We start from the raw sequence: 12,082 nt of genomic DNA on the forward strand, positions 1-12,082 counted from the left end.
GTAGTTTTTTTTTTTTTTTTTTTTTTTTTTTTGCGGTACGCGGGCCTCTCACTGTTGTGGCCTCTCCTGTTGCGGAGCACAGGCTCCGGACGCGCAGGTTCAGCGGCCACGGCTCACGGGCCCAGCCGCTCCGCGGCATGTGGGATCTTCCCGGACCGGGGCGCGAACCCGTGTCCCGTGCATCGGCAGGCGGGCTCTCAACCACTGCGCCACCAGGGAAGCCCCGGCATCAGTAGTTTTAAAAAAGATTCCCAGGTGATTCCAATGTGTAGCAAAGTAGGGCAACCACTGCCCCCAGCCAAACCTATGGGGTGGGGCATCTGAGAAAGCTTCCTGGAGGGGGTGCCATGTAGGCAGAAGCCTTCAGTGCAGTGGGGGCTTGTGTGTAAACTTGGGATGGAGGGCTGATGGGGGTTCCTGGTGCCCATAGAAGTTTCCAAAGGGACCATAATCTAGTTTGAAGACGCTGGGCTCTGGAGACAAGCCATCTGGGTGTGAGTCACACTGCACTCTTACCGACTAGTGTGACCTCAGGCAAGTCATCCCAACAGTAAGAAGTGAGGTTTCTTGTATGTGCTTAATCCTCACAGCGACCCCGTATCTTGGGAGCTTAGTGTGACAAGACGTGACACCGGAGAGATGGGGGAACAAAGCCGCAGAAGGCGTTATCACCGTGCTCTTGACCTGAAGGCCCTGGGAAGCCACTGGAGAGTGTCAGTGCGGGGGAGGCGTGTGGAGATGTGTGTGGAGAATGTGCTAGAGAACAACATGCCTGGAGGAGAGTCGTCAGGGAGGGGGCCCGTCGCCACCACACAGGTCAGATGTGACGGTGGCCTGCCTGCCAGACGGATGATAGAAGACCTGTCAAGATGGTGAAATAGGCAAGACTTGAAGGTGAGGAAATGGCCCATTTCTGGGCTCGACAAACTGGGTGGTCTGTGTGCAGAGTTGGGGAACCCCCTACACCCAGCCCTACCACTAGGTTTCCTCTTTCTTCTGTAGACGGAGGGCTGGAGATAGGCATGGTCAGAGTGGGCCTTTTGACACCGTGGTGCCCCGCCTCTCCACCCCGCCTCTCCACCCCGCCACACACATACTTCCTGACAACGGTTTGGGCATCTTAGAGTCATTTCTTGGCTGAAGGCTGTGAAGGCCTGTCCAGGCGGGTTGATTTCTTGTCACTGAATGTGTCATGCATGTTCTCAGCCCCAGGCCTCGGCCCATGCCTCCCCCTCTCCTCCCTATCAGAATCCTGCCTTCAGTCCATCCTCCTCCACAGACACACTCCAGGGCTTGTGTCCTTGAAGCCCTCCTAAGCACAGTGACCGTCCTGCAAAGGACAGCGCCCCAGACGTGCCACTCAGTCCTGTTGTCAGGCCTGCACCTGTGGCACCTGAAACAGAAGCACCTGGAGTCTGAGGAGGGTCTGCACACCTCTGCCTGTCCCACCAAGACTGGCCCAGTGTTTTGCCGAGCAGATGTGCGGGTAAGGCCCCCTGATTGGGTTGGGAGGAAAACACAGAATTCAATTACTGGCCAGGAAGGCCTTGTTGAGAATTAGATTATCAGAATTGTTAGCTGAGGCCTCGGGCCCTTAGAGGCTCCGTGGGAGAGAACAGAAGGTGGAAACTTGAGAGTGTCATCCTCCTAGGGTCTTAGGGGGCTGGGCACACCCCTCTGGTTTCTGTGATGTGGTCCCTTCTTCATCCTGAAGTGAGAGGTGGAGACAGCTGGGCCCTTGGTGCATCCCTGCCCAGCCCCCTCCAAGGCAGCTTCTCCCAGCAGCTGGCCATGGAGGTGACGGCTGCTGCCAGCTCCCAGCAAGGGACAGAACCAGGGGCAGTGTTCAAGAAAGACCAGTTAGCTGCTAAGGACCCATTGACTGTGCCTAAGGCCATGTTAGGTGCAGCCCAGGAGGTGCCAGAAATATTAAGACCAAAGTTCCAGAAACAATAAGAGAATGGTACAAAGTGAAGGGCTAAATTGTGTAACCCAGATGCTAATACCTGGGGGATAGGAAGTGAGAGCTCAGACTTTGGACCCAGACAAACCCGAGCTTGTTCACCAGCTAAGGGACACTGAGCAACACAGGAACCTAAACATCTCTAAATCTCAGTTTCCTCATCTGCTAAATGGGGGTGATAATAGCACCTGTTATTCAGGTGATTAAAAGTTTAACTCTATATATTCAAAAGCATGATACAGTGATTAAGTGATACACATGATAAAGAATGTAAAGTCTTTTAGCCAAGTGTATGGCACAGAACAAGCTCTAATAAGTGGTAGCTATTGCTATTGGTGCTGTTTCCTTCTGGTTATGAGTCACTACAGGAGTTCAGGAAAGGGTGAATCCACTGAATGATCCTGATTGGCCTGAAGAGACAGGACTTGTAGGATGGGTTAGAGAAGGAAGAAGGACTCACCAGCTAAAGGGAGCAAAATGTCCTGATTTTCAAGAAGAGACTAATATGGTTCCTGGGACATAAGCTTAATGTCACTCAACAGCATTCTAGAATTATTAAGCAGATGGTCTGGGAGCATCTTCACAGAGAACCATACTCATTCCAGAATTACTTCATTAAATCATGTCAAACCCAAATCTCCATTACCAAAGGATTTTTTTTCAATCATTCAACATATTTATTGTTAGCATGTTAGGAAAAGCAGAGGTTATCTTGGCAAGCACTGAGCGAAGCTTCCCTTGCTGTCCATGTGGCCATGAGAGAGACATGTGAGCAAGGTGAGTGAGGTGAGGTCTGTAACAGTATGAACAGTTTTGCCCCAAGAGCTGGACCAGTGGATGGCTGTCAACCTGGAGCTCTGTCCCTGGTGGCAGCCACGGGGCTCTGGTCCAGCCACTGAAGAGCCAGAGGAACCCGTGGTGCGAGGGAGGACACAGTAGAGTCATTGTGACACTTCAGGATTCAGCTAATTAGGAGCAAAAAATAATAGCAGAACAGCAGAGAAATCACATTTTATGTTAAATGGTTTTTTCTAATGGGATAATATAAGCTCATGGTAGAGAATGTGGAAATTATAGAAGATCAGGAAGATGTACATAAAAGATACCTGTAATTTTCCCTGAATAGCATAGTTTAATAGTATGACTAAGAAGAATGATGGTGAGAATGGAAATTCAGGGGACACCTAAGATGAGGAGAGTTCATGATTGTTGAACCTAGAAAAGGGTTCATGCTGTATCAGTCTTTGAAGAGTGGACAGGCTAACAGGAAGAGCATGTACGCTCTCCCGTAGTGTTCCGGAGAGCAGAACTGGAACACAGGGGCCCCCAGAGGCCCATCTCTGCACCCAGAATGAAAGCGCTGTCAAAGAGGCGCCCCCCAGTGGACAGGCCGCCTTGGGAGGGAGAGGTTCCCACTCATCAGGGGTATTTAAGCAGAAGCTGGTTCTTAGGCACTGTCTTCTCTGAATGTTAACGAAGACCCCTTGCCCTGCTCTGGTCCCTTTCACCTCGCAGATTTGTGTATCTAGTGGTGAAGACATGGAGGCAGAAGGAAATGTGTTATCACTGAGAGAAAAGAGCATGTTGCAAAATGCTGTCCTCTCAACTTCGTTGAAAGCAGAAAGTTAAGCATGTGTTCGTTGAAAAGAGATGGCAAGAAAATGAACATTAATGTTTGTACTGTGCTTTGGTTTGTTTTGGTTTTCCCAACTTTTCTACAATTGACCTGTTTAAAATACAGTCAATGTCATGTTAAAGTAAAGTAAATGTGAGGCTACTTTCTTTTTTCTTAATTTTTTGGCCACACCGTGCAGCATGTGAGATCTTAGTTCCCCGACCAGGGATCAAACCTGTGCCCCTCACTTTGGTAGCACGAAGTCTTAACCATTGGACTGCCAGGGAAGTCCGAGGCTACTTTCTTTGCTGAAACAGTAAACTAGGGAGGGGGTAAGAGGGAAGAGTCTAGATAAGTATTTAGGGTGGGGTTGATTATAGAAGGCCTTGAAACTCAGCTAGACTGTTTAGGTTTGATGGTCACTACAATGGCAGTGACAAGGTCAGCAAATTACTATTTGCTGGGCCAAACTAGGACTGATAATTGGACAGATAACAGCCTATTTGTGGGGATGAGAGGACAGAATACAGTATCTGAAACTGCAAAACTCACAGAAAAGCATTATCACAGTAGGAAGCCTTATGGAGTCCTTAAGGGAGTGATACTCATTTGCTGATTCATTCGTTCAGTCGAGTATCATTTATGAAGCCCTATCTGTATGCCAGACACTGTGCTATGTGCCTGATGCAATTAGGTCCTTTGAGAGCTGAGTGCAGGACACACTAGAAGATAACATGGGGATAAAATGTCCTATTAGATGGTCCCTGCAAATCTAGGTGAGATGCTCTGAGTCTCAGGAGTTGGGGTGGTGAGAATCGAAATTCTAGTGATACTTAGAGGTCGTCTTTGCTTGCCTTGCAGTTGCACTAAGGTTCTTTTTCAGCACTTCGAACAGGGCAGAGGGCACAGCAGGCGCTCAACAAACATGTGGCAAGTAAATCAGAATGTGGTGGAAGAAGGGCTTGCAGTCACTTCATGTATACAGTCATCTCTGTATCCGGGGGGATGCTCAAATCTCTTACATAAAATGGTGTAGTAATTGCATATAACCTACGAACATCCTCCCATATATTTTAAATCATCTCCAGATCACTTATAATACCTAATACAACTTAAATGTTATGTAAATAGTTGTAAATAAAATATATTTAAATAGTTGCTAGGTGTGTGGCAAATTCAAGTTTTGCCTTTTGGAACTTTCTGGAAATTTTTTTTCAAATATTTTGATCAGCAGTTGGTTGAATTTGAGGATGTGGAGCCTGAGAATATGAAGGACTGACTGTAGTTAGCTCATTGCTAGTCATGCTGGTATAGAAATGGCTACTGGGAATATTCCTATGGATCACTGTGAAAGGTGCAGGGCCAGAGATTGTATCACACTAAGTGTGTCCCCTGAGCCTGGGCTGTGAACACGTGGGCACTGTAGGAGAATAAACTTTGAAATGATGAAGCCGGAAGCTAGTCCGGGGAACATTCTTCTGATCTTCAAATGCATAAAATCAAAAACTTTTGTTCTTATCAACTCCTATTCAAAATGGAAGTGCAATCCTAGAATTGATAAAGATTCTCTCCTTGACCAAACTCTAGTCAGGCTCCTCTGAATTCCCTTATCAACCAGGCCCTGACTATTGGGCTTCTGTGTTTGTCTCTGCATTGCCCGGTTTTAACAAGAATCCTACTATGTCAGTCAGTTTAGCCAGAATCTGCCCCTCCTTATTTGATCACCCTCCTCCTCCAGCATCCGCCAGTGATGTCTGATCACCCTGTCCTGCCTTCAGCGAGAAACCCCTCCCCCTGATGCTTCCCCTTAGTAATTGTCCATCCACTGACCACCACTCTGTTCCTTGGCTATCAATCCCACTTTCCTTGCTGTATTCAGAGTTGAGCCTGATCTCTCTCCCTTCTACAAACCCCATTGTAGTAGCCAGCCCCCCTTGAATAAAGTCTTCCTTACCATCTTTAACAAGTTTCATGAATAATGATTTTTTTAACGTAATACACACTCTTTTTCAAAATGGGAATCACATGAAATAGAATTTATCAGATTTTTTGTGTTTAATTTTTTGGCTGATTTGAACAAGAAAACTTGAAATGCCCTGAATTCCTATAGTTTACATACAAAAGAAACTGATAGAGGTTTTCCCCAAATTTAGCAACAATCCCAAACGTTTACATGACAATACCAATAATAATTTGTGAATGTGAACATTTTCTAAACTATCCATAATCAAAAAACAAGTTTGGATCAGCCACGTTAGAGGAAAGACTAGGCTATGTTTCCATTTTCTCTGTGGCAAACAAAACAGTTACAGAATTGTCTCAGGAAGAGGTATTCAAAGAGTATACAGCCAAAAAAAGATAGAAGTACAGTAGAGGGACTTCCCTGATGGTCTAGTGGTTAAGACTCTTCGCTCCCAATGCAGGGGGGTCCGGGTTCGATCCCTGGTCAGGGAATTAGATCCTGCATACATGCTGCAACTAAAGATCCCGTGTGCCGCAACTAAGACCTGGCGCGGCCAAATAAATTAAAAAAAAAAAAAAAAAGTACAATAGAGGTGGATTGGGCTGGAAATTAATTAAAATGTTATGTTATTTTTCTGGATTTTGTGATGTTTGTGGTACTTCTCGGCTTTTTTTTCCTTTTTCTTTTTTGGCTGCACCGTGTGGCATGCAGGATCTTAGTTCCCCAACCAGTGATCAAACCCATGTTCCCTGCAGTGGAAGCACAGAGTCTTAACCACTGGACGGCCAGGGAAGTCCCCTCTTGGCTTTTTAATATTTGTAATTTAGTATGCTTTTTTCCTCATTCTAGATAAATTTTCAGGTTTGTACTCATTTTAATTGTGTTTTTGTTATTTTGTATTCTTTTTCTTACAGAGCCCCCCCTTCAACCAAAACAAACGTACAAACAAATAAAATAACCACCCTGTGTAAGCTTCAGGCCCCTCTGTCCCTGCCCCACAGATGCATGACTTTGTGACTCTCGTTGGGCCTCCGTGTCTTTCCTCCCAGTGAGGGCTGTTGCCCTGAGCTTCCACCAGACACTCTTCCAGGGAGAATTAAGGGATGAGCTAGATAATCCGGCCGTCAGGCCTCACACCTGCACAGGCAAAGCACAAGACATCCAGTATTTCATCTGATCCTTACTGCAAACCATTTGAAATAAAACCCAATTTTTAATTATGGAAATGTTCACATTTACGCATAAGTAGGTGGAATAACTCCAGTCCATGCTATGGGCTGGGCTTGGTGAGGTGAGGGGAGCGCTGGGCTAGGCATGGGGGCCAGAAGTTAAATCTCTACGGGCTGAATCCTCTTTCTCTGCACCCCCTGCCCATGCTTCTTGGTGCTGGGCATGTGTGATTATGTGGTCACATCTGCACACTTCTGCCTGGCTTGGAAATGGGCAGAACCTCTGGTCTATGGGAAAGGTGCAAGAAGCTGCAGCAGCCTTGGGGCTCCTTCAAAACATGAGATGGGATTGAGGCTGCTTCTCCCAGGGGCCTGATGGGCACAGGTCCCCCGGCGGCAGGCCTGGGGACCGGCAGGGACAGCACTGGAATCACTGGGGGAGCTTTTGCCACTTATGTGCTGTGCACCTCAAACAAGCCTATGCTGATACAGGCCGGAGAAGGGAGAGGACAGGGACATTTTGGAAAAGTTCGCAGGCAAATCTGATACCCACCCACTTTCCGGATGAGAACCATGGCCTGAGGGGCTCATGGGAGTAAATGGGAGCCTGCAGGGGCCCAGACCTGCTCACCACTGAATGGGACCACCCGCCCCTAGAGGAGCATGGAGTAGAGCTGAAAGCCAGACCGCCTGGGGTGAACGGCTGACCCACCTCCTCGCTAGCCATTTGACCCTGGCAAGTCGCTTGACCTTGGAATCTGCCTGCTTATCTAAAAAATGGAAATAATCGAAGCACCTTACCTTAAATGTGATAATGCACATAAAGCACTTAGCACCTGAAGAATTAGACACGTACCGCTCAAAAATGTTAGGCGCGCTAACATAAATTTCCTTCGTTGACATCAGCCACGGGTGAAGAGAAAGGTGTAAGTGGCGGGCTCTTCTCCCTCCTTCACATCGAGGGGGCAGGAGGCAAGATGCCAAAGGCCAGAGGCCAGAGGCTCATCCTGAAATCCAGTCCAGCTGGAATCTCCTTTCAGCTCTGCTGGGACCACCCTCTGTTGTCTGAAGCTGGGGAGGTGAGTTTGGGGGATGAGTCTCCGTGTCATCCATGCCCATCCCTTCTGCGGGCAGCAGGGGGCTGTCCCAGGAGTGGGGAGAGCCCACAGACAGTCTTCCCTTGTCAGCCGGAACAGGTGGGAAGACTGGAACCAGAGGAGCGACCTGGGCTGGGGCGTGAGGGGTGGGGGGAACGGTGGAGGAGGCAGAGCTCTTCACGGGCGTCCCCTTCTCCCCTTTTCCCTCTTGTCTGGCAGCCCCACCCCCGGCGCTCAGGTCTGCACACTACCAAAGTGCCCGCTCAGGAGGAAAGGGCCTTAAACTCATTTCATGAAGATGTCAAGGCCCAGATGCATTTCATCGAAGACCAGGCGACGCCTTGGAGTGATTTTCAAATGGCAGCAGAAGCCTTTCTTCAAACGCTCTCACTCAAGTGCTCAGACTGGGGAGGGACTGGAGGACTGGCACCCTCCCCGTGGTGCCTCTGGGGGCCCCTAGGGCTGAGGGAGCGAGTTCTACGAGGGAAGGTCTCCTCAGCCATGAGGCCCACTCTGCGCCCTCCCCTCCTGAAGCCAGTCAGGGCAGGGTCAGCACTTGATCGGTACTCTGTCCCCTACTCCTGTTGGGCCCTTGGCAGGCGGGCAGTAGGGAGTGAGGCATGGCCTTCTTCGATGCGCACCCTGCCAGGCAGCTCCTGGCCCGTGAGGCCCTCCTGGATGCTTGGACCCACGTGGACCCAGCGCCAGGCCTTCTCTGCCCCACACCCTGGGGTCAGAAGGCCAGCGCCTCTGAAATTAATCCCAGCTTAATTAGCTGGACTTGGACACATGGCAGCCACAGCAGCCATTTGGTAATGCGGCTAAGGAGCTGCACCCTCCTGGAGATCAGATGAGACAAATCTAATGTCCAAAGGCCTCCGGCTGTGCCCTTTCAGATAACTTACCGCTCCCACCCTGCCGCTGGGCGCTCACGGGTCCTGTGTGCTGGCCACCAGGTTCCCTGTTCTATCCTCAGATGTGTGTGATTCCTCCCTGCACGCGGCAGTCACAAGTAACAGATTTGATGTACAGACAGCCAAATGGAGGCGCTTAAAACAGAGCCGAGAGAAAAAAGTCAGAGAGGGAGATCCGTAACACAACCCATTTGCATTCATTAAAATTATATGGGGCCCAAACAAGAAGGTACATGTGTAAAAAATACAAAATCTGCTAGAAAGTTGCCCTATGCAGAGGAGACAGAGGGAGAAGACAGTGGGACCCAGAGGAGATGAGAGAGACGGAGAAATGGATTTCTTTTTTTTTTTTTTTTTTTTTTTTTGTGGTACGCGGGCCTCTCACTGTCGTGGCCTCTCCCGTTGCGGAGCGCAGGCTCCGGACGCGCAGGCTCAGCGGCCATGGCTCACGGGCCCAGCCGCTCCGCGGCATGTGGGATCCTCCCGGACCGGGGCACGAACCCGTGTCCCCTGCATCGGCAGGCAGACTCTCCACCACTGCGCCACCAGGGAAGCCCAGAAATGGATTTCTATTGTGTTCAAGCCCCTCCACATCTCAGGTCAGTTTATAACCGCAGTCCACCTGCCCTCCCAGCCTTAGCAGCTTGCACCTGCTGGTGTCTGTCTCACCTTCCAGCTCCATAGCTCCCATGGACCTTCGTCACGGTGCACTCTGTGCTGGGCGCTGGATCCATGTCTTTTCCTCGCGTTGTTCACACTCCCCACTGCCTCTCCAGCTTCTCTAAATCCCACTTGTCTTTCACAGTCTAGTTCAGACCCCATGTCTGCCTGCAAGCCTTCCCTGACCATTTCAGGTCAAGCCTCTGATAGACTGTCCCTCCCTGCCCAGCGAATCCATGAGTCCCCTCCCTTTCCTGGGTGGAGAGGCGGGGGAGACAGGAATGTGAACTCTCCCCAGCTTGGGATGGCGGGAGTCTCAGGTAGCAGAGGGAAGGCGAGTCCTAATTTTAGCTACAAACCCACAGGTTGTAGGCATGTGGAGGAAACATGACCTCTCGGTAATAGATTACACTCCTTGTGGGTGTTCCTGGGCATGTGCCCCCCCGTCTCTCTCTCTCTCTCTCTCTCTCTCTCACACACACACACACACACACACACACACACACACAGATGTCTTCAGGCCCACAAACAAGGCAGGAAGCCCAATTGTGCCTGAAACAGCTGAGCAGTTGGGTCCAAAGAGGTAAAGAACAAAATTCCACCCTCCCCCGGTCCCCAGCTAGTGTAACCAACTTGGGTACACAAGAGTAGCTGTGGCAGCTGGCAGAACTATGACTCATGAAGGGACACTGGGATGGCCCAGGAAGAGGGCTGGGTGGGAGGGTTCTGAGCTCACCCTCCAAGCCTAGGGGGTAAGAAGGTGCTGGAAAGGGCCCTGGAGCCTGGGCCATGTCTTCCTCTCCCCCGGTCTTTCCCCACCTGTGTCTGTTTGCCCTTCTACGTTTTGGAATTTTGATGGTTTTCTAAAGTTCACCTCCTCTGTGAAGCCTTCCTGGATTCCATCAGGCACAGAAGTTCCTCCCACCTTTTTCATGTCTCTACTATAACTCTTAAGACATTGTGTCAAATTCTTCTCTCATTCTAAAGTATGATCATCCAGGTGTAGGATTCCTAGTCCCTAGTATGGTGCCTGGCACAGAGGAGGTAGATGCTACACAGCAATAATAAAATGAGATATCCCTAATATATAAAGAATAAAAACAGAAAGAAAAATATGTTTAAAAAAATTTTTAATCTTAAAAGAATTCTTGAAGATTTTTCTCTGTAGAAAAATGTGCCAAAGATATAACAGACAATTCACACACACAAAATGATATAACAATAGCCCTGAAACAAGTGAAAGTATTAAGAGAAATGCGAATTAAAACTACACTGAGATATGGATATCATTTCTCACTCATCAGATAGGCAAAAATCCAGTCTTTTGATAATCTGTTCTGTTGGCGAGGCTGTGGGGAAATAGGTGGTCTTAGACATTGCTGGTGGGATTGCAGAATGCAAGACCCCATGAAGGAGAATTTGTCACACCGAAGAAAACTACGTACACTTTTACCCTCCACCCAGTAACCGAACTGCGGGAACTTACCCTGAACATACACCTCAACCACATGGAAATATGTAAGTACACATGGTTCACAGCAGCATGATTTGTGACTGCAAAATATAGGAAAGTACCTAACTGTCAAAGCATGAGAGAATGGTTGAATAAACTTGGAAACATCCATCCAGTGGATCCACATCCACGCAACTGTGAAATGAGTGAGGAAGATCTCTTTGAACTGATATGAAGTGATTTTCAGGATGCACTAAGTGACAAAAGCAAAATGCAAAAAAGAGCATACAGTATACTACCTTTTATGTAAGAAAGAAGGGAAAAGAAAACATAACTAGAAACTACTGAAATTGGTTATCTACAAAGGGGTAGTGGGGGAGGGAGGCCAGAGGGAAGTTTAGGAGAGTGATGCCTCTCTGAGTGTACCTTTTATGTAGTTTGACTTTGGGAATTATGTTAATATTCTATATATTTAAAAAAACTAGTATTAAATCAACCAGGATGGAGGGAGCTGTAAAACCGAGTTCAAATGGAAGTAAATGAATCCAACTGTATTTCAAATAAATAAACACACTGAAAGAAAAAAAGTAATCCATATAATTTTTGAACACAGTGGTTTGTCCCTCAATCTACAGACAGAAAAAACCAGAAATGTCTTAATCTCTTACTAAACTTACTTTTTGTAGTGGTGTAAAGAACACTGGGGCCTGCCCAGCTGCACCGCAAAGAACACCAGCACCAAGAAGAGGAAGAGTGACGACACCGATGCCAAGGCGACCACCAGAGGGCTATCGGTTACCAGGGTGTAGTAATTCTCTACAGATGGCTTCAGGACAAAGGGGAGATTGTCTTGGATGGAGCACACCATCTTTGTATTGTGCCCTGAATCTCTGTCTCGAATCCTAAAAACAGCTATGACTGTCTCAGAAATATAAATATTTTTCCTTTTTCTCTTTTTGTGAGTGTGTATGTGTATGCTTCTTTGTGTGATTTTGTCTGTATAGCTTTGCTTTTACTGTTTGTCCTAGGGTTCTGTCTGTCCTTTTTTTTTAGTATAGTTTTTAACGCTTGTTATCATTGGTGGATTTCTTTCTTGGTTTGGTTGCTCTCTTCTTTCTTTCTTTCTTTTTTAATTTTTTTATTTTTAATAATATTTTTAAAAATTTTAATAACTTTATTTTATTATTATTTTTCTTTCTTTTTTTCCCCTCCCTTTTCTTCTGAGCCATGTCTTGGTGCTCTGGCCAG

General features: G+C 47.8%; 2 long non-coding RNA genes across 2 annotated transcripts; one reads left to right on the top strand and one right to left on the bottom strand.

The window, feature by feature from the left end:
• The first annotated feature begins 257 nt into the window (after positions 1 to 257).
• On the top strand, positions 258 to 11,734 carry LOC129391600 (uncharacterized). The gene is made up of 3 exons (XR_008616020.1): positions 258 to 1,486; positions 3,479 to 9,320; positions 11,521 to 11,734. It is a non-coding gene; the product is annotated as an uncharacterized lncRNA (long non-coding RNA).
• Positions 6,589 to 9,876, bottom strand: LOC114484441 (uncharacterized). Its single transcript, XR_008616019.1, has 3 exons — positions 9,391 to 9,876; positions 7,567 to 8,856; positions 6,589 to 6,678 (listed from the first exon to the last, which is right to left on the bottom strand). It is a non-coding gene; the product is annotated as an uncharacterized lncRNA (long non-coding RNA).
• Positions 11,735 to 12,082: the final 348 nt, after the last annotated feature.

This window comes from Physeter macrocephalus, chromosome 19, assembly GCF_002837175.3.
Source record: "Physeter macrocephalus isolate SW-GA chromosome 19, ASM283717v5, whole genome shotgun sequence".
NCBI lineage: Eukaryota > Metazoa > Chordata > Mammalia > Artiodactyla > Physeteridae > Physeter > Physeter macrocephalus.